Genomic DNA, 20,394 nt, shown 5'->3' on the forward strand with positions numbered 1-20,394 from the left:
AATTTGCTTTCCCCTAAAGGGACTCATGTTCTTCCTCTATAAAATGAAGAAGTAGGTCTCAGACATTAGCAAAGATCCCTTCCAGCCTAGCTCATCTCTGAATCTATATGTGATGTAGTCAAAGATTAAGTGAATAGGGGAAGTAGGGCAATAGATAAGAATAAATTTTTGAGGACAACTTCTTTGTCATTAAGCATCAAATGAGGCCAACCAAAAATGGCTGTTACAGTTTGTACGATAACAACAGGAAGGGAAGGAAGGCTGATTTCAGGCTCTTTGGGGGGGGTCTAAAACCCCAAAATAGAAACTTAAGAGGAAAGAAGAATGGGAGGAGGATAAAATGACCCAGATATAAAACAAACAAAGAAAACAGACTTGTAGGCCTCTACGATGTCAGTCCCTTGCTGCGAACAAATTGCCTGGTGCAATTTGAGTAACAGCTTCTGAGTTAGATATAATCAGGTTTCAATCCTGGCTGCACCACTTGGTAGCTGGGTGACATGGGAAAAGTTAGTTAACCTCTCTGATTGTCGGTTTTTTCATCTGTAAAATTGGGTTAATAATAAATACCTGATATTTTTTAAATCTCATAAGGTTAAGGTTAAATAATATAAATAAGTAGGCAAAGCACTTAACAGAATATCCTTTCTGTAGTGAACAACAGATGGTAGCTATTAACATTTTTTTTTTTTTTTTTTTGGAGATGGAGTCTCCCTCTGTTGCCCAGGCTGGAGTGCCATGGCGCGATCTCGGCTCACTGCAACCTCCGCCTCCTGGGTTCAAGCGATTCTCCTGCCTCAGCCTCCTGAGCAGCTGAGATTACAGGTGCGCACCACCATGCCTGGCTAATTTTTGTATTTGTGGTAGAGACGGGGTTTCGCCACGCTGGTCAGGGGCTGGTCTCGAACTCCTGACATCATGAGCCACCCGCCTCGGCCTCCCAAAGTGCTGGGATTACAGGCATGAGCCACGGCGCCCGGCCACTATTAACATTTTTATTCTCTAAATGTAAGTCAGAAAGCCACCCCTTGGGCTGAGTCCCTTTCAGTGTTTTATGACCCATTGATGTATCACAGCTCACTGTGGAATTACATCTATAGCTGCAGTTTGCTTCCCTTTGCAGAGTTCCTGTTAAAAACATGAAGCCCCTTTATCACTCATGATTTGAGGAAAGCAGAAGAACACTGGCAGCCATGTGGAGTGATTTCCTAACTGGGCTCTCCACTGGCTCTAGGTTTGCCCTGCCAGTGTCAATACACACTTCGCTCTGCTCCTGACTCAGCCATGGACACTAAGTAATCCATTCTAGCTACAGCTAACTGTGGGGTGATGCCAAGATGCTTGACTTGCTATTTCTATTATCCATTCACAGGAACCCAGTGTAGATATGGCAGCACCCAATGTTGCATAACATGCATGCAGCTCTAGCCTCTGTGTGGACCACTCTCGGACCAGAACCTTCCATCATGCTACTCCAAGATTCACAAGATCATAGGGTTGTTAAAGATCTTTGAACATGACGTATTTCAGTGTCATTTTAGAGATCCTCATTTGATTAAGGACAGTGATGGGGCATTTTTATCACATGTCAGAGATAATGATTCCTTTATTTAAGCTACACTTTTGTGCACACTCTTGCTAGGACTGCGTTGCAGCAATATGCTTCCATCTTTATAAGACACATCAGAGTTTATTAGAAAATCCACCTGACTTGAACTTCTGAGGCATTTATCCTCTCTGGACTACATTTTTCTTATATCTCATTATAAGAATTTTGGATTGGATCATTTCCAGCATCCTTTCTGCTCTAAAGTCTCACGGTTTTGTGTATTACATGTCATCCACAGCTCTGCTTTAAATAGCAAAGTCAGAATAATTGAAGTCTGTGCCTTATTCTCTGTTTCCCCACCAGCCGGGATTGTGCCTGTACCTAGCATGTGCTTGGTACATGTTTGTGGCATGGATAAATGAGTGATTTAAGGTGCTGTGTTACATATGCATGGTGTATACATGCATCGTGTCCAGTCCTTACTACACGCAAACACTTGCCGATGATGAGAAGATCATTTGCTCAAAACGACTCTTCAGCCTGTAGTTCCAGCATTTTGGAAGGCCAAGGCAGACAGATGGCTTGAGCCCAGGAGTTTGAGACCAGCCTGGGCAACATACATATAGAGACAAGATTTTGCTATGTTGTGTATATGCGTGTGTGTGTGTGTGTGTGTGTGTATTTTTTATATATGTGTGTGTATATATATATAAATTGTGTGTGTGTGTATATATATGTGTGTGTGTGTGTGTGTGTGTGTATATATATATATATATATATAAAAATTAGCTGGATGTGGTGGCATGTGCCTGTAGTCCCAGCTACTCGGGAAGCTGAGGTGAAAAAATCGTTTGAGCCTGAGAGGCAGAGATTGCAGTGGGCCATGATCACTCCACTGCACTCCAACCTGGGTAACACAGTGAGGCCCTATTTCAAAAAGAAGGCACTTTGCCTGCTCCTGCTCAGAGGCTACTGGGAATGGATTCACGCTGATGCTTCTTACTGAGGTCTGGGTTCAGGGCTCCATCTGCCAAGCCCTGGGACATGTGGCCCCCTTATCTCTGCTTCGAGCTGACAGACTCCTGCCCCGAGGGTAACGTGCTAGGGGAGATCAAACAGTGATAAGTGAAGTTATAACATCTGTAACATCAACAGGAAGCTCTTTTTGATGGTTCATTACCCACTGGAAAAAGAACTTCTGATGGAGGTCGATAACACACTTTCACCTCCTACCCCACCCACTAGCCCATTTCGAAAGATAACAGCCTCCTTCCCAAGCCTCCCCACTCTGTGCATAGTCTCCTACATTTGTGGGACACAATGTTTCACAGAAAACACAGCTGCTGTCTGTAGGATAACTGTTTTCTCTATTTTAAAGTAGGGAATGTTATGTCAACAGGAGTGGGGATTTTTTTTTTCTTTTTTTGCCCAAGCCCCAGGCTTGCAAAATAATAATAAGACTGCATGTGCAGCTTTCATATGAGGTGTCAGAAATAGGATTGGGGAATTTTTGACAAGGGAGAAAAAATGCTACCCTCTATGCAATCACCCTAATACATTTTTGTGTAATGCCTTGTCTGCATACTTGCATTTAAAAGAATAGATTTCCACATTATAAGGAAGGATCATTTAAAACCCACCATTCTGGTTATGTCACCCTCTGCTCAGAATTCTCCAGTGGCTTCCCTTTGCAATTAGTATAAAACCCATGGTCCTGAACAAGGTCTATAAGGCTTGTCCCCTCTGATAGTCGTGTGCCCTTTCCACTGTATTTCTGCTACTTTGCTTTCTTTTCTGTCTTCACACTCTACCAGGCTTTCAGGATGTTTGCAAATGTGGGTGCCTCTGCATCCAAACAGTTTTCATAGTACTTGTAATGGCTGCTAAATATTGCGCCTTGCTGGCGGAGCGTGGAGGCTCAGGCCTGTAATCCCAGCACTTTGGGAGGCCAAGGAGGCAGATCACGAGGTCAGGAGTTTGAGACCAGCATGACCAACATGGTGAAACCCCGTCTCTACTAAAAATTCAAAAATTAGCCGGGCATGGTAGTCACGCCTGTAATCCCAGCTACTTAGGAGGCTGAGGCAGGAGAATCGCTTGAACCTAGGAGGCGGAGGTTGCAGTGAGCCGAGATTGCACCACTGCACTCCAACCTGGGCGATAGAGAGAGACTCCATCTAAAAAAAAAAAAAAAAAAAAAAAAATTCCTTGCTGATATAACCTTAAATTCCTAACCATTCCTTTGGGTCATCATTCAGTCATTCCCAGGGTTTTACTATTGTTAACTACACTGTGATGGATACCTTAGTACATACTACTTTTTTCTGGTTTATTTTAGATTATTTCCTTAAAGTTCCAGGAGCAGATATTGAAGTTAAAGGAAACATCTTTACTCTTGCATCATATTGACCTTCTGCTTTCATTTCAAGTCCGTTTTACTACACCACTAGCAGCATTTGAGTGTATCTATTTCACTGCAACCTAGATAGCAATGAATTATCGTTTTTCAGTAATTATATCTCCACCAGTTTTTAAATGTATTTTTAAAAATCTATTATTTGCAATAAAATATTTTACTATTTTACTATTTTTCAGCACCAGCCACTATATCAGCTGCTCTATATATACTTCTTTAATCCTCAGAACAACCTCACAAGGAATATATCATGAACACTATTTTAAGATGAAGAAACTCAAGACTGGGGAGGTTAACTTGCTCAGTGTCACAGAGTTGTGCAAGTAGCAGAATCAGGATTTGAATTCAGATAGTTTATTATTGTTATTACTACTTCAAAAGCCATTTGCTTTATGCAATATTTGTCTACCTTCTGCATCCCCCCAGCTATTTGGCTTTTTGCACAGTCAACATGTCATGGCTTAGGGTGCAGTCCAGCAGGTCTAGACAGAATGACGGCATGGCTTCATGTGTGTCTTTAGGAGAGCATTCTATAGACAGTCGCTTCCTGCCCCCCAGGCACCTCTACCACCCTTCCCCTGCCTTTCAGAATAAACTTTTCATTGATTGAAGGCCTCACTCTATACACTGAAGTTTAACCCTAATGACAGGTGCATTAAAATGTCCACCTTACAGAGTTAAGATTCAAAGAACTCATATGAAGTACTCTGTTAACTAGAAAACACTACAAATATCAGGCTTCATTATATAGCTTTATTTTATTTTTTATTTTTTTTGGAGACAGGGTTTCACTCTGTTGCCCAGACTGGAGTGCAGTTGCATGATCATGGCTCACTGCAGCTTCAACCTCCTGGGCTCAAGCCATCCTCCTGTCTCAGCCTCCTGAGTAGCTGGGACTATAGGCCCAAGCCACCAAGCTTGGCTAATTTTTAATGTTTAAAAACATTTTAAAAATATTTTGTAGCTACAGGGTCTCACTATGTTGCCTAAGCTGGTCTCAAAGTCCTAGGTTCAAGGGATCCTCCTGTCTCGGCCTGCCAAAATGCTGGGATTACAGACATGAGCCACTGCACCCAGCCTGTTACGTAACTTTAAATATGGGTTAACTATCCCTTACCCAAGATGCTTATGACCAGAAATATTTCAGATTTGGTTGGCGGGGGAGGGTTGAATTTTGGAATATTTTCATATACATAATGAGATATCTTGGGGATGGAACCCAAGCCTAAACAGGAAATTCACTTACGTTTCTTATGCACCTTATATACATAGCCTGGAAGTAATTTTATGTAATATTTTGAATAATTTTGTGCATGAAACAAAGTCTATGTACAGCAAAACCTCAGAAAGCAAAGGTGTCACTATCTCGGCACCCATATGACCAATCTGGCTATTTGGCATCACCATCAATCATGGCTCTGAATTTACTTGCTACTGATAAGCAATGATTTTCTTCCACTTATTCACACATAAGTACTTAACAGAAAAAAATATAATGTGCCCTTAATACAGTGAAAAAACAATGTGTTCAGGGTAACTAAGCAACTACGTAGCATCCCTATAATACGTGTACCAGCTGTTAGACAACAGCAGCAACAAGCATCCCCAGGCTTTCAGTCTCCACTTATGATGTTGTAGCCTCAAGTTCCCAGGCTCAAGCAATCTTCCTGCCTCATGTGGCTAGGCCTACAGGCACTCACCACCATGCCCTGCTAACTTCTGAATTTTTTTATAGAGACAAGGTCTTACTATGTTAACCAAGCTGGTCTCGACCTCCTACCCTGAAGCCATCCTCCCTCCTTCCCATCCCAAAGTTCTGGGATTACAGATGTGAGCCACCGCACCCAGCCTCACCGTGTTCTTTATACGCACTTTTTCTGCAGTATTAATGTCACTTGATGGTCACTATTATCACAATCACCTTGAATCAGAACCATTTCAGCTACTTCACCATTGGTCAATGAATGAACAACCGTAGACCCATGAATGTTAAAAAGTTCTTTGACATACACTTCTTCCTGCTTACTTGCAGACTCTGAAGGTATATATTTTGCATATGTAAAGAGCTTAGACATCTTTTTTTTTTTTTCAGTTGACATAAGGAATCCTTCCAAGTCATCGCCTGTTCATCATCCTCACTGAACATAGTTGCAGGCCAGAGTTCATGCCAGGCACACACAGCTGTGTTTTTGTGTCGTTGTTTTCCAAGCCCTGGCAACAACCTCTCATCATCGGCAAATGTTTGCATGTAGTAGGGACTGGACACGATGCATGTATACACCATGCATATGTAACACAGCACCTTAATTCACTCATTTATCCATGCCACAAACATGTATTGAGCACATACTAGGTATAGGCACAATCGGGGCTCGTGGGGATACAGAGAATAAGACACAGACTTCGATAATTCTGACTTTACTATTTAAAGCAGAATTGTGGATGACATGTAATACACAAAACCATGAGATTTTAGAGCAGAAAGGATGCTGGAAATGATCTCATCAAAAATTCTTATAATGAGGTGTAAGAAAAACGTAGTCCATATAAGCCATCCTTCAGCTAAATTCCTTTTGAAAACCTTCCACACCCACACCTCTGTTCACTGCTTCCAGGATGCTGTTCAAGAAAAATGTTTTTATATTTATTCTTTCCTGGTCTAAGGATATGCTGGTCACGTGGCTGAATTAATGAAGTCACATTTGGGGGAAGTACATGGCATAAACATTTTTGATGAGAATTTCAGCTGGAAGATGAGCAGAACAGTTGTCAAAGAATAACAAAATCTTGCAGTTGTCATCCAGTCCAACTTCCCTGCAGTTGGCGTGAACCTCTGGTACAAAAGGTTTACAAAACCAAGATAAAAGATGTACCTGGGCTGGGTGCAGTGGCTCATGCCTTTAATCCCAGCACTTTGGGAGATCAAGTAGGGTGGATCGCTTGAGCCCAGGAGTTTGAGACCAACCTGGGCAACATGGCAAAACCCCATCTTTACAAAAACATACAAAAATTAGCCGAGGGTGGTGGCACATGCCTGTGCATGCCTGTAGTCCTAACTACTTGGGAAGCTGAGGCAAGAGGATAGCTTGACCCCAGGAGTTCGAGGCTGCAGTGAGCTGTGATCATGCCACAGCACTGCAACCTGGGTGACAGAGCAAAACCCTGTCTCATTTAAAAAAAAAAAAAAAAAAGACTCCCTCGTGATCCATGTTTTTCTGTTAGCATAATAATGGACTGGTAAGAAATTCACTTATAGAAAACAACAAGCTTTTGCCTCTCGCAGCAAGTGTACACTTATGCACGCCTGTTGCATTAGCACATCTAAGCACAGTTATCCTCTCCTTGGATCCTTAATTCCTATAAGTACTGTCTCATCAGCTGTAGTCAGTGTCTTTCTAGGGCAATAATGCTAAGACAGTGATTTTTCGTCAGCATTAAAGACTTGTTCTGGCCGTGCACGGTGGCTCATGCCTGTAATCCTAGCACTTTGGGAGGCCGAGGCGGGTGGATCACTTGAGGTCAGGAGTCCAAACCAGTCTGGCCAACATGATGAAACCCTGTCTCTACTAAAAGTACAAAAATGTTAGCCAGGCGTAGTGGTGGGCACCTGTAATCCCAGCTACTGGGAGGCTGAGGCAGGAGAATTGCTTGAACCCAGGAGGTGGAGGTTGCAGTGAGCAGAGATCTCCTGCCTGGACGACAGAGCAAGACTCTGTCTCAAAAAACAAAACAAAAAAAAGACTTGTTCTGGCATCAGATTTCATCAGCCATGACCTTGGCAAACTCATCAATGAATTTCTCTGCTGCTTTATAACCAACAGATGCTTTGTCACCACAATTGTTTAAAAATTTAATGCTGTATCTTTACTTAAATTTTTGCCACCAGCCTGTTGAATTTTCACAGGTCTCTTCAATTTTCAGTCCATCACAATAGATCTGTGCTTGTTTCATGGTCAGCATACCATTAATGGCATAGGTCCACTGCTGATGATTCACTCTTTTCATACACGATTGAGGTCTTCATTTTTAGCTTTATGCAGTGTTTTTCTGTTTTTCATTAACTTCTGTTCATCACTTTCAGCACAGGACTCTGACAGTTTATTCTTGTTTCTTCATGTCATATATGTTGGCCATTCCAACACCATACTCTCCAGCAAGACGCTACACACTTACACTGCTGTCCAGTTTCTCCAGCAGCTTGATGTTCTGTGCTATAGATAAGCATGAATGCTTGCTCTTTTTCTTATCACTGTTACCCGTAGAGATATCTGCAGGCCTTCTGGACATTTTCAACAATATGTTTACACCACAGGCAGAGAATGAGCAAAAAAAAAAAAAAAAAAAAAAAAAACCACACAGTGAGTAATGCACATAATTTTGGCCCCCCATAGGGCATTGTGGGAACAGGCTGTTGGCATATCTGACCCTGTTATTACCCTTTGTGGGTGTGCCTGTGTGAAGGGAACCTGGGCATGTGCAGAAAAAATACACCACCGCTGAGGGGGCTAAGAAGGTCTTTTTCCTTTGGGAATGTTGAATAAACTGTGTGTTCTGTGCCTACATTTTGACTGAGACCTGTCACATGAGGTCGAATTGAAGTTTTCTGCTTACGGCATCATGTTGGCACTCAAAAAGTTCCAGCTTTTGGAACATTTCAGATTTCAGATTTTCAGAGTAGAAGTACCCAACCTGTAATAATATAAAGGAAATGGGGGATGACTCCTGAGTGCAGGGTTTCCTTTGAAAGTGATGAAAATGGCCTGAAATTGATTGTGGCGTACAACAATGGGTAGTTGCGTAACTCTGTGAATACACTAAAAACCATGGAATTGTGCACTTTTAATTGGTGAATTGTATGGTAGGTGAATTCTATCTCATAAGGCTGATATTAAAAAGAATCATATAAAACATTTGCTTTGCTACTATGGCCAGTATGCCATCCCTCCAAGTGACTCTGACGTTCATTCATTCATTCATCCATTCATTCATTCATTCCACAGATATTTCTTGATAGTTCATTATACATGTGGCTCTGTGCTAAGCACTTGGGATACAGAGTTGAAGAAGATAGACACTGTCCCTATCCTCAGGCAACTGGAAACATGGACTTTAGATAAAACATTGCACTGAAGTGTGATGAATTTTGTATTAGGGAAAGTTAAAAGGAGACAAGGAACATACAGCAGGAGGTCCTATCACAGTCTGGTCAGAGAAGGTCCTAGCTCTGATCTAGGGAGTGGAGGGAGGATTCTGGGCAGAGGAAAGGGCATAAAATCCCATGAGAGAGAAAGTGCCCAGTGCATTTGAAAAACTGAGAGCCAGCCAAGATAGAGGGGAGCAGGTAAGAGGCAGTGAGGAATGACGAAGCTGCAGAGGTGGGAATGGGCCGGTCTACGGAGGCCCTTGTAGGCTGTGTTAAGGAGTTTGGATTTAACCAACAGACAATGGTAGCTAGTTGGTCAGTCAAAAGGAGGCAAGATCAAGTTCTTTTTAGAGGAACCCTCTGGTTGCAATGTGGAGAATAGACTGGAGGAGATAAACAGGCTGTTAAACAGATGTTTTAAATATGTAGGTGGTAGAAACGATAGAATTTGGTGATTGAACTTCTTTGAATGGAGATGGCAGGGAGAGAATTCCAGGGCGACTCAGATTTCCAGCTTGGGCAACTGGGTGGGTGGTGGCGAGACAGGGATTCATGGAGGAGCAGCGGGATACTTTCGTTTCAGATGTGTTGAGTTTGAGAACACGGGGCCCAGTATGCATAGTGACAAAAACTCATACTCCAAAGCCCAACAGGCTCTTCCACCTTATTGATTGCTGTGTGATCTTGGAGAAGTTACCTAAGCTGTCTGTGACTCCACTTCTTAGAGATGATAATAATAATAATAATAATAGCTTTCTGAAGTGCTGTCATGAGAATTGTGAGTTAATATATGTGAAATGCTTTCAATGTATCTGGCCCACTTAAAGACTATACAAGTCTTTATCATCATCACCATGATTGTTGCTATGATATGCCCAAAATACAAGGTCCAGGAAACAGATGTATGCACCAGTCTGCTGCTGGCAATGTAGATTTTAGTGGCATCAGCAAGCAGATGGCATTTGAAGCCTTGGGAGTAGAGTGAGAGGGCAAAGGGCCAGGATAGACCCCTGAGGCGCTCCCACATCAGAGAGACAGGTGGAGCCTGCCAAGGAGATCCTAAAGGCCTGGTAAAGACACAGAAGGAGCCAGGCATGGTGGCTCATGCCTGTAATCTCAGCACTTTGGGAGGCTAAGGCAGGTGGATTGCTTGAATCCAGGAGTTTGTGACCAGCCTGGGGAATATGGCGAAACTCTGTCTCTACCAAAAATACAAAAATTAGCTGCCCGTGGTAGAGCACGCTTATAGCCCCAGCTACTTGGGGGGTTGAGGCATGGTGGGGGGGATTGCTTGAGCCCAGAAAGTTGAGGTTGCCGTGAGCTGTGATCACACCACTGCACTCCAGCCTGGGTGACAGAGCGAGACCCTGCCTCAAAAAAAAAAAAAAAAAAAAAAAGACACAGGAGGAATGCAGTGGGTGTATACAAATGCTGAATACAGATGCTGAGCCATGAGGAGCATTCATGAAATGTTAGGGCTTCTGGTTGTCACCCTACTTTCCTTGGGCAGTCAAGACCGCCTCCAGTTGTGGTGTTTCCAGGGGACATGTTGAAATTCAGTAAATTGACTTTTTAATATCTATGCCCAGAAACATATTTTCAGAGTATATTAGGGGAGTATGGTATTTTTACAAAGCCTGAAATACATCCTGTTTTTTTGTTTTGTCTTGTTTTTGAGACGGAGTCCCACTGTGTTGCCCAGGCTGGAGTGCAGTGGCGCAATCTTGGCTCATTGCAACCTCTGCCTCCCGGGTTCAAGCTATTCTCCTGCTTCAGCCTCCCTAGTAGCTGAGATTACAGGCTCTTACTACCACGTCTGGCTAATTTTTTGTATTTTTAGTAGAGACAGGGTTTCACCGTGTTAGCCAGGATGCTCTCGATCTCCTGAACTTGTGATCGAGTCGCCTCGGCCTCCTAAAGTGCTGGGATTAGAGGCGTGAGCCACTGCGCCCAGCCCATTCTCTTGTAAAAACAAAAATCTTCTTGGAATATGGGCCATTTTTCTACATTCATCAGTTTTGTCTGTTTGGACCTTTGTACATTGAATTTGTCCTTTCCTGCTTCTGGGCTAGATTTTCTTCCACTGTTTTGTGCCAGTTTTAAATTCCCACCTAGATCATCAGCTCCTTAAGGAAATGAAAAATTAAGTACAGCATGAAATATTTATTTGTTGAGTTCCTGTTTATGAGGATCTGTTGCTAAATGGTACCTGAGACAGGTTCTAAAAAAAGAAAAAGGTATTAACTCATAATGGCTTCTTCCATCTAATGATGGCAAAATGGCAACTGATTTAGTTCAATTGACCAATGGGAAATAATCCTTTATAACATAAGCAGTTATAATCAATTTAACAAGTTGCTCATTTTTTACACTTTTTTCTTTTTCTTTTCTTTTCTTTCTTTTTTTTTTTTTTTTTTGAGTTGGCGGTCAGGGGGCGTCCCACTTTGTTCCCGAGGCTGGAGCGCAGTGGCATGATCATAGCTCACTGCAGTCTCGGCCTCCTGGGCTCAAGGGATCCTCCTGCCTCAGCTTCCCTAGTAGCTAGGACCACAGGCATGCACCACCAGGCCTGGCTACTTATTATTTTTTTGTAGAGACGTGGTCTCGCCATGTTGCCCAGACTGGTCTTGAACTCCTGGCCTTAAGTGATCCTCTCACCTTGCCCTTCCAAAGCGTTGGGATGACAAATGTGACTCACTGCTCAACGCCTTTTTTTTTTCCTTTTTTTTTTTTTTTGGCATTTTTGACAGCATCTTATAGTTTACAGAATATTATCATATAATATCATCAGTATGATGGCTAATATTGAGTGTCAATTTGATTGGATTGAAGGACACAAAGTATTGTTCCTGGGTATGTCTGTGAGGATGTTGCCAAAGGAGATTAACATTTGAGCCAGTGGACTGGGAGAGGCAGACTCACCCTCAATCTGAGTAGACACCAGCTAATCTGCTGCCAGCATGGCTAGGATAAAAGCAGGCAGAGGAACCGTGAAGGACTAGACTGTCCTGAGTCTTCTGGCCTTCATCTTTCTCTCGTGCTGGATTCTTCCTGCCCTTGAGTATCAGACTCCAAGTTCTTCAACTTCTGGACTCTTGGACTTGTACCAGTGGTGTGCCAGGGGCTCTTGGACCTTCAACCACAGACTGAAGGCTGCACTGTCAGCTTCCCTGCTTATGAGGTTTTGGGACTCCGACTGGCTTCCTTGTTCCATAGTGAAACTTCACCTTGTGATGGTGTGAGCCAATACACCTTAATAAACTCCCCTTTATATATACGTCTATCTTATTAGTTCTGTCCCGCTAGAGAACCCTGACTAATAAAATCAGCCAGTACCTATCAATGTCATTATTATTTCCATTTTACAGGTGAGAAAGCCTGGACTCACAGAAATTAGTTACCTTGCCAAGTGTGGTACACAGTTGGGCCAAGACTGATGGCTGATAGGACAGGGGTGAACCAGTGGTGGGGAGGGCAATCTGGCATTCAAGGGGCGCATTGTCTATGGAGGACTTAAAAATAATAAAACCAACTAAAGGCAGTCTGCTTTTTATGATCACCAGGCACCAGCAATTCTAAATTTCAGTGATAAAATACTCCTCCTCAGTGGACACGAGAAGCTGGCTTCTCCTATTCCCCAGTACAGTAGAAACATTAAGAGAGCAAGCGAGCCTCATTTCCAGATATATGGGTGATTTCTCTCAGGACTGTGCGAAGCATTTCATGTTCCAAGTCCCTGCCTTTGTTAAAACATAGATGTATTTTTTTTTCTTTGGGGATGTTCAGAGCTTTCCAGAATTATGCTTTCCCAGGAGAGATAACAACAGTCACGTAGCCAAATGTCTAGCAGTGCTTCTGCCTACTGAACAGAATTTCCTGAGAATCTTCTGGAAAAGCAGCACTTGGTTTTCTCATTCTGCAAAATGCACTCAGCAGCTCCTCTGAGAGAAGTGTGTATATAGGGGGATGGCAGGAGAGAAAGGCAGTTCTCCCTGCCAGGTGGGTGATGGGCAGGGGTATGGACCCTTCTACTGAGGGTGAGCTGGTAGAATTTCTCTCAATGCTTAAGACCGAGAAGTTTATCATTCCCCTGACCCCCTGGCTTTAGTTGGAAATGTCCAGAATTCCCCCATCCTAACTGAGAAGGGCAGTTGCTTGCCCAAAACCCACAAAGACTAATTCTGTAGTGAAGAGTCCCTCAACTGCTAGGGTGACCAGCAGCCCAGGCCTGAGGGCTTTCCTGGAACCTGAAACTTTCAATGCTAAAACTAGGATGGTCCCAGGTCAACCAGGAGGGTTGGTCACTCTTCTAGTTGCTGAGATTTTGAAATCAATGTTTAGTGTTCATTCTACTGTTATTGGAATTGCCTTGAGCCCTGGCTTGGGACATTGAGGGCCTGGGCAGTATCTTTATTTTAGATATCTACAGAAGCCAGAACAAAGGCAAGCTTACCTATGAAGCCCAGGAAGATCCTGCGGTAGGTTTTCTCAGCAGCAGTGTGATGGACATTTGGGGCTGGATAACGCTTTTTTGTGGGGCTCTGTCCTGTGCGTTGAAAGATATTTAGCAGCATTACTGCCCTCTATGCATTAGATGCCAGTAGCATGTTCCCCACCCAGGTGTGACAATCAAAACACACCTTTAGGAATTGCAAATATTCACTGGGATGGGGGTAAGGGTGGCAAACTTACCCCCAGGTGGGAAGTACTGCCCAAGAGAGACGTGTCTTGCTACCTCATTAAGCATTTGGAGCTGTTGAACACAAATCAAGGCAGTCAGAAAGCGCATCCTGGCTTCAGGCTGGGCATAACCATCCTATTTGCCACATAAAAGTCTAGTGGCTGCTCTGCACCCTTTCTGGATAGAAGCAGAGTTAGTTTGGTCATGGGGGCCCCCATGGGACAGTGTTGCCCAGACAGGTACCCCTTTAAACCAGTTCTTCCCACAGGGGTGTCACAAAGAATACTTCTTGTCCTATGGGATACCCCCTGGGGAAATAAAAGGGAATTGGAAAAATACTATATGGACATTCACAAAGTACCTCATACAATGAACGCTTTGAGAAGTGCTGAAATAAAGAAACCTGTTTAAAATTTCCACCAAGTTTTACGCCGAGGTCAACCTATCCATTAAGGTTTACATATAATTGGCTCAATCCCTTGAACTGTGGCATCTTTAGATACTCTGGGACCCACCCTGAGATTGTGAGAATTTCCAGAGGGTGTATCTTCTCAAGGTCACTTCGACTCTGAGTTCAGCTTCCCCTTAAATTCTCCAGCTCATTCATAGTGCACCTCTTGCCACTTCTGCCTTATTTCTGCTCTATGCTGATAGAGTTGTGGATTTCAGTCCCCTCTTCATGAATTTCCCTTCCCCAAAATACCCTATAAGGCATGTCTGTGTTCAGTGGCTTTACTGAGGTTTGTGGTGGTGAAAGCCTTTTACATCGCCATGATTTTAGCCCCTTTTCGCCCTCAAAACTTTCCTTTTATTTCCCTCACCCCCTCCACCTCACCCCAACTCAACTCTTCTCACTTTATTGTACAAAACAACTTTGCTTTCCTCTCCTTATTTGGTCTTGAAACTACTTTTACATTTTCAAAGCCTTGTTAACAGGTAGCCATATAATTCGTCGTCCAAACTATGACACTTTTGAGAGTGAAAGTGGGCCTAGTAATAACTTCGCTGGCTGACAGGTGTACAGCAGAAAAGTCCTAGGCAATCAGGTCACATGGGCTGTCTGCCCTGCACTTGCAGGTTATCAACACAGAAAAGGTGCAGAAGCACAGAAATGTTAGTTTCCTTTCTACCTTCTCCTCCCCTCTCCAGTCCCCGTAAGTGGAATGGAACCACGGAGTACGTATTTTCTTATCGATGTGAACCATTCCACCCTCCTTAGAAGACAAAAGTAGCTGTCATCTGTTGCAGGTGCAACTGGCTGGGGGTGGCGTCACAGATGGTAAAAGAATTTACCAAGACAGTAGTGAGTTAAAGAAAGCAAGCCCATTACAGGGAGAATATGTTGCAAGGAGGCAACGGGCAGCACAGCAGAGAAGGGGCTGTCCGCAAAGAGGCAGGGACTGGAGGGAGGTTTTCTAGGGTTGTACTGGAGGGGCTATGTGCAGAATGAGGTCGAGCTGTTGGGGCTATGTGTAGCGCGAGGTATTTGGGAACAGGATGTCGTGCCAGTGGGTTGTCAGTGATTAGCTGTCCGGCAGAACAATTGCTCTCCCCACCTGAGGCCCCCTCCAGGTTGCTGCTCACTTATCTTATTAGGAATCCACATCATCAGCTTTGGTTTTAAATGAAAATTTCTTCTTCTACATTATCCTTTGCTTATTCATCATTTCCTAAACTTATTTGATCATAGGTCTCATTTAATCTCTCTATCCCTACCCCCATTAATATATCTCATAACGTCTCTCATAACTAGAAAAATACGCTTTGGGAAACTTTGAGCTCAGAGCTAGAAAGAACTATCTACATTGCCACTAAAATCTTCTTGGATGAAGACAGGATTAGCGTAGAGAGACCAGGAATCATGTTCTAGAGTCCCCTGTGGAACCAGAATAAAATCTGATGCCTCTGACAGACTGAATGGATCCCTCTTGGCCCAGATTCCCCAGAAAAACTTTAAGTTTCCCTGGCTTTGATGAAATAGGAGGTTAGACAAGCCTCAGTAGCCCCTCTTTTTTTTTTTTTTTTTTTTTTTTTGAGACGGAGTCTCGCTCTGTCGCCCAGGCTGGAGTGCAGTAGCCGGATCTCGGCTCACTGCAAGCTCCGCCTCGCAGGCTTATGCCATTCTCCTGCCTCAGCCTCCGGAGTAGCTGGGACTACAGGCGCCCGCCACCTCGCCCGGCTAGTTTTTTGTATTTTTTAGTAGAGACGGGGTTTCACTGTGTTGGCCAGGATGGTCTCGATCTCCTGACCTCGTGATCCGACCGTCTTGGCCTCCCAAAGTGCTGGGATTACAGGCTTGAGCCACCACGCCCGGCCACTACCCTCTCTTTTTGTTGTTACCAGGCTTTCTAAGAGATAAACAGAAACCAACACCTGAAAAACAAAGACTGGAAGATCCTTCCATGGACTTCAGCAGATCACCTGACACCATGGCCAGACTCCACTCCCTTATCACGGGTTCACCATGAAAACTGAGCGGCCTGACAAAGAATTCCATCCTGTCCTGATAACTGACCGCCAACCACTGACTGGCTCTGACTGGTTTACAGAGATTAAGCGCAAAATGGCTTTGTGCCTTATGTTACACCTTTTGACATACAGCGCCTAAATTTACTGTATTTTAACAATGTCTCTACAAACATGGGTCCTATGTAACATATATGTTTATCCACTACACATGCATTAGGCCCCCTCATAAATATTTATAAGATTGTCCTATAACCTACTGAATATGTATGTACAGCCAATCTCACTAGGCATAAATCTCAGCCTCTTCCTTCTGTCTCTGAAGTGTCTGCTTTCAGTTTCAGCCAGAGGCTTCACTTCCCTGTCTGTAGGTTGTAACCCTTTTTTTTTTTGAGATAGAGTCTGGCTCTTGTTGCCCAGGCTGGAGTGCAGTGGTGCAATCTTGGCTGACTGTAACCTTGACCTCCCAGGTTCAAGCGATTCCCCTTTCTCAGCCTCCCAAGTAGCTGGGGTTACAGGAGCATGCCACCATGCCCGGCTTATTTTTGTATTTTTAGTAGAGACAGGGTTTCATCATGTTGGTCAGGCTGGTCGCAAACTCCTGGCCTCAAGTGATCCGTCCACCTCGGCCTCCCAAAATGCTGGGATTACAGGCATGAGCCACTGCGCCCGGCCCAGGTTGTAACCCTTTACAAGAAAGAAAGTTCTCCTTTTTTAAAATTTACAGATATCAATAATTTTAAGTAGACACCCCTATAAATTAGGGGAATATCTAGTTAGCAGATAAGAGATTTGCAGATAAGAGCAACAAGATTGTAGAGAGTGGTAGAACCAGAGGCATATGCCTCTAAAGACCAGGGCTCTGGATGGATTCTCCATGGAATATGCTGGGAAACACTGTCTCCAGTCACTGATTCCCAAACTCAGGGACTGATTTGAATGAGAATCTTCAGAAATCCCTGGAGGGACCAAAGGTGCTGACCCAGCCAGCAGTCTTCCAGGGCCCTGTGTGTCGTGGCAGTCTAAACGGTGGTTCTTCTTTTTGGTCCCTTTGGTCCTGGGGCCAAGCCCAGTCCTGGCTAAAGCAGATACAGGCCACTAAAAAACCGAAACACCGATGGTTGGGTCCCCACTGCCTTCTGCACCCCTTCTGTGCAATGTCCCATGCTCCCCACTCTATCACCAAGACCAGGCCAAGCTGAGGGTACAGGGCAAGAAGCTGCCCATTCTGAGACCAGATGTGGATGGAGAGGCGTGTTCCCAACATGCTGGTCCTGGCGAGAGGCCTAAGACTTGTTGAGTCCCGGATCCCTGTTGTCCCACAGGCAGGACTTGCCTGTCCCTATCCTCTCACCACCTCTAACTATCAAGCCCATTAGACTTCTCCCTAGGTGGAAGAAGATGAAAGAAGAGGTGGGGTTGCCAGAGCAAGACTCAAGGTAGAAGGCTTCTGGCCTTGTTAATCTTTGACCAACCTCCCCAGGCACCTTTCCCACTGCCACCATTGGTCCAGTCTGTGGGGTCCCTGCCATCCAGAGACTGACCTCAATATGGATTTCTCTCTTCTGCCTGGTGTCCTGCCTTCTAGCTGTCTCCAGAGAAGCATGCAAGTCCTTTTGTTTTGAGGGTTTAACCACTGGGCATTCCTGCATTACTACCTTCTCTACTTCCGCTCTCGCCCCTACAGTCTGGCTCAATACAGAAAAATCTTTTCAAAACACAAGCCATGCTGGAAACTTTCCATTTTCCAAGCCCCCTCCTAATAGTGAAGAACCTTGACTCCCTCCACATCATTGCTCTGACCCCTGCGATCCCCCAGCTCCACTCCAGACACATTCACCTCCTCGCTTTTCTTTGACCATGCCAGGTACCCGTCTACCTCAGGGCCTTTGCACTGCCTTTCCTCCTGTCTGAAATACTCTTTCCCTATTTATCATCAGGTGTCACATTCTTACCTTTTTTTTAGGTCAGATGTCAGTGAGACCTTCCCTGAACACCTGATACAAACTAGCAACCCACTCTCACCTCTTACAAGGAAGTGTAGGGTAGAGAATGCTTGCTTTATTTCCCCATAGCACATCCCACCATCTGACATTTTGTGTGTTTGTGTGTTTCTTTTTTCATTCTAGAAGGTAAGCTCTGTGAGGACAAGGCTTTGTCTGTTGGGTTCACTGCTATATTCCCAGGACCTAGATCATGGAAGGGCTTAATGAGTATTTGTGAATGATGAAAAGAAGGAGTGAATCAATTGTAAAGTTCCAGTCGTCTACCACAGTTCCCACGGGAGCTGTCTCTGGCCAGCGATGACACACAGCCCACTTCCCGCTTGGCACTCCTTCCCTGCCCTCTTTCTCAGGCGGCCCCCATGCTTCCTGGGAGCTCACCAATTCCTCAGTAAGAAGCACTTCCCAGGCACCTGCAGCCCCGCTGTGCCTCCTCCCCTACACCTGGCATATTGTCCACCAATTGTACTGTGCAGACACAGCAGGCAGTCAGCCACGCACTTGATCACAGACATGAGCATGACTCCTAAGTTGACTCCCACGGGGTGTTAACTCCTGATAGGGCGAGACTGGAGAGACAAAAGCAGCTGGGCCTGAAATGGTCTGAATCCCCCTCCTCAGCCCTTTTGCCCCAGGAGGGGCAGGAGCTCAGAGGGTTCCCTTATTGGCCAGTCTGTCTCACCCCGTGCCTCTGGGGCTGGGGGTGGTCTGGATGAGCATGTCCTGTGTCTCTTGTATGTCACTCCTTCCTATTAGAACTGTACTTTGAGTCTAATAAATTAGAAGAAATGTCCAGCCATCCACCTCCATCAGAATATGTTTTTATGTTTTTTTTGTTTTTTGTTTTATTTTATTTATTTATTTTTTTTAGAGATGGAGTCTTACTCTGTTGCCAGGCTGGAGTGCAGTGGTGTGATCTTGGCTCACTGCAACTTCCGCCCCCTGGGTTCAAGTGATTCTCCTGCCTCAGCCTCCCAAGTAGCTGGGATTACAGGCATGTGCCACCACGCCTGGCTAATTTTTGTATCTTTAGTAGAGATGGGGTTTCACCATGTTGGCCAGGATGGTCTCGATATCCTGACCTCATGATCTGCCTGCCTTAGCCTCCAGGGATACAAGTGTGAGCCACCACTCCCGGCCTATGTATTTTTTTTAACACATACATAAATCTAAAGCAAAGGGTATGCCACGATCCAGCTGGGCCAGGTCTGACCCCCACTCTGAGCATCTCGTTGGCTTCCCATCAGTGGAATTCAATGGAGGCATATTCCACTTGGTCTGGCGATGTCCTCCTGGGGTGATGAAAAGGGGGCATGTTGGCATAGACAGCAAAGTCGTCCTCCTTCTGGGGGGCCAGGTTGATCATGTTGGAATATATGGCATCAGCATGGCGGGAAAGATCCTTTAGAGACAGAACCCTGGTTAGAGGCAGACCGCTGGGCGCCAGGGACTCCCAAAAACAAAACCAGGCACTAGGCTGTCCCTACAGGACAGCAAGTAGAATGCTGAGTTCTTGCTGCACAAGCCCTAGATCTGTTTTCAGAAACATTTCCTCCAGATCTGCCCCCTGCCTCATCCCACCACCCTCTCTGTGGGGTCTAGGTAGGTAGGAAGCAGCAAGGAGGCCAGGAGCCCCCCTCTACGTGCGACTGGACTAGCTCCTTACCGAGGACTTGTGGGGAAAGTTGGCCTGATGCCTCAGTTGTTTCTTAAATAGTCCTAGAAAAATAGATAAACTCAGAGTCAGTCTGTGTTGGGTTAATAACCATCTTTACTCAGTTGTTTGCTGGATTTAGGGCTTAACTTCAAAATGCAAAATCCACCTCACTCAGCCTATTGGGCCTCTGAGACTAAGTTAAATTCCCAGGAAGACACAGGAGAAATGAGTACACTTTATAATTTATAATTTTGTTTATGATTTAGAAGAGATTATTTGGCATCAATATTTCTTTTAGCTGAGGCATGTAGACCATAAGCATATATGCAGCTGGCTTATACTATATATCGCTTTCAGCATGAAGAACTTGCGTGATGAGTAAGTCTTATTGCTGTGCAGAGTCCCCAACAGCTCTACAGAAGAGGTCTCATCTTCATATCTCCTTCATATTACCCTCCCACTACCTGCCCCCCACTCCG

General features: G+C 44.5%; 1 long non-coding RNA gene and 1 other non-coding gene across 2 annotated transcripts; both read right to left on the minus strand.

Annotated features, from left to right (window-relative positions):
* Window positions 1-2,979: 2,979 nt before the first annotated feature.
* On the minus strand, window positions 2,980-3,065 carry LOC112616000. Its single transcript, XR_003117530.1, has one exon. It is a non-coding gene; the product is annotated as a small nucleolar RNA SNORD60 (small nucleolar RNA).
* Window positions 3,066-19,412: 16,347 nt separating this feature from the next.
* LOC112608644 lies at window positions 19,413-20,164 on the minus strand. The gene is made up of 2 exons (XR_003116024.1): window positions 19,925-20,164; window positions 19,413-19,660 (listed from the first exon to the last, which is right to left on the minus strand). It is a non-coding gene; the product is annotated as an uncharacterized LOC112608644 (long non-coding RNA).
* Window positions 20,165-20,394: the final 230 nt, after the last annotated feature.

The sequence above is a fragment of the Theropithecus gelada genome, chromosome 1 (assembly GCF_003255815.1).
Source record: "Theropithecus gelada isolate Dixy chromosome 1, Tgel_1.0, whole genome shotgun sequence".
In the NCBI taxonomy this organism is placed as follows: domain Eukaryota; kingdom Metazoa; phylum Chordata; class Mammalia; order Primates; family Cercopithecidae; genus Theropithecus; species Theropithecus gelada.